Source organism: Octodon degus, unplaced genomic scaffold, assembly GCF_000260255.1.
Source record: "Octodon degus isolate 3935 unplaced genomic scaffold, OctDeg1.0 scaffold00011, whole genome shotgun sequence".
NCBI lineage: Eukaryota > Metazoa > Chordata > Mammalia > Rodentia > Octodontidae > Octodon > Octodon degus.
The window spans coordinates 149,588-151,145 of record NW_004524587.1 but is presented as its reverse complement, the minus strand read 5'-3'; the positions used below and the strand labels follow the sequence as shown (position 1 = coordinate 151,145).

At 65.8% G+C, this 1,558-nt stretch overlaps 1 protein-coding gene across 1 annotated transcript in view; it reads left to right on the top strand.

Annotated features, from left to right (window-relative positions):
- Positions 1 to 468: 468 nt before the first annotated feature.
- The window catches only part of LOC101587236 (1-phosphatidylinositol 4,5-bisphosphate phosphodiesterase gamma-2), a 129,634-nt gene continuing 128,544 nt past the window's right edge, over positions 469 to 1,558 (top strand). Inside the window, exon 1 of the mRNA XM_004625757.3 lies at positions 469 to 548. The gene's annotated coding sequence lies outside the window, so the exon portion shown is untranslated. The remainder of the gene's footprint in view (positions 549 to 1,558) is intronic.

The window sequence follows — 1,558 nt, the reverse complement described above, 5'->3', positions numbered from 1 at the left end:
TTCAGATTTGGCACTTTTTTTTTTTTTTTTTGGTGTAATGGGGGGTTGAACTTAGGCCCTTGCACTTGCCAGGGAAGAGCTTATTCTACTGAGCCATCTCCCCTGTCCCTTGGCACTGTTTGATCACATTGTGCAGAAAGAGAGACGGAGGCTGTGGTGTGTAAGTCTTTGCCTAAGGCAGTAAGAAATGGCCCAGGTCCAGCACAGTTGGACTTCAAGTGCAGGCAGTGAACAGGTGTCGGCGGTAACTGTGAGGCGTGAAATCAATGTGCACATACCCCTGTATGCAGTAGGCGTGCCATTAGTGCCTGTCACTTGGCCAAGGGGCGTGGGGCAGGCGGTCCCTGTGTGGCTGCCGACGTGGGCGGGGCTGGGGTGCAGGCAGGCGGGGTGCAAGAGCCAGGCGCGAGGGGGCGGTGGCCCGGATCACGTGGCGTGGCCGAGGCGAAGCAGAAGTAGAGCGGGCGGCGCAGGGTGCGCTCGGATCTGGAGCCGGAGCCCGGAGGGGGCGCTGCGCGGGGCCCTGAGCCCGACCTCTGCACGCCCAGGTGAGGCGAGGCGGGCGGGGCGCACGCGGTACCCGCGCCCCTGGTACCCGCGCCCTGATGACTGACCCAAGTCCGAGCGCAGCCAGCGCGGGCGGGCGGGCGGGCAGGCAGGCAGGCTGGCTAGGTGGGCACCGTCGGGCTCCGGGCCTCGGTACCGGGTGGGGGCATCGTGGGTCCCAGCCCAGCCGCCGGCCGCTTTCTTACCCGGGGCGGCACCGCCCCGTGGGGCTGGGCAGTTCCTGGGCGCGGGTTTGCGCGGGATGCGGCGGGGTGGGGGCGGCTCCGGGCTGAGAGTCCCGGGCGCCCAAGGCTCCGCCAGCCTCAGGGGTTCGCGCTGGCTGGTCCCTGCCGCCGGTTAGGGCGCTGGCTCTGGGGACTGCACTTCCTGTCTGCACAGGGGGCAGCGGGAGCGCCCTTCCTCCCCGAGACCCCAGCTGCTCGGGAATCCGCGCCCCCGAACTGTACGCACGAGCCGCGCGCGCGGCTGCGTTTTTCTGGTCGCGTTTGGGAACCCAGGAGGCCACTTCCCTCTGGTCTTCACCCCTAAAGAGAGAACTGGGAGAAAGATGGGCCCCGCCGGGGCAGGGAGGTGACGCTGGGGTCAGGCCCCCTCGGCACCTGCTCTCAACAGTGAGGCGCTGCTGGGCGCAGGCGGGTGACGAGGCGTGGGGAAGCAGGTGGCCTCCTCAGTCAGGACCTAATTTTAATTTCAGTTCCGTCTGTGTAGCCCTGGGCGCGGCGCAGACCCCCAGCCCCGTCTCGGTTTCTGGGATGCTGCAGCTCCCCCTCTTCTTTACTTTCTGTCTGGAGAATTCTGCCTGGCCGTGGAAAGGGACCCCCGTCTACCCCCCAGGTCCCGAGGGTCAGCTCACAGGCTCTTCCGTGGGCACAGGCCCTTGTCCTTAGTTTCATTTCTACAGGGATGCCTTCCAGAATTTTGGGGACCATGCCAGCCCCAAGCAGTGACACCTCCTGTCGTTGCAAAGTCTCAGGTGCTTCTGGATGGCAGC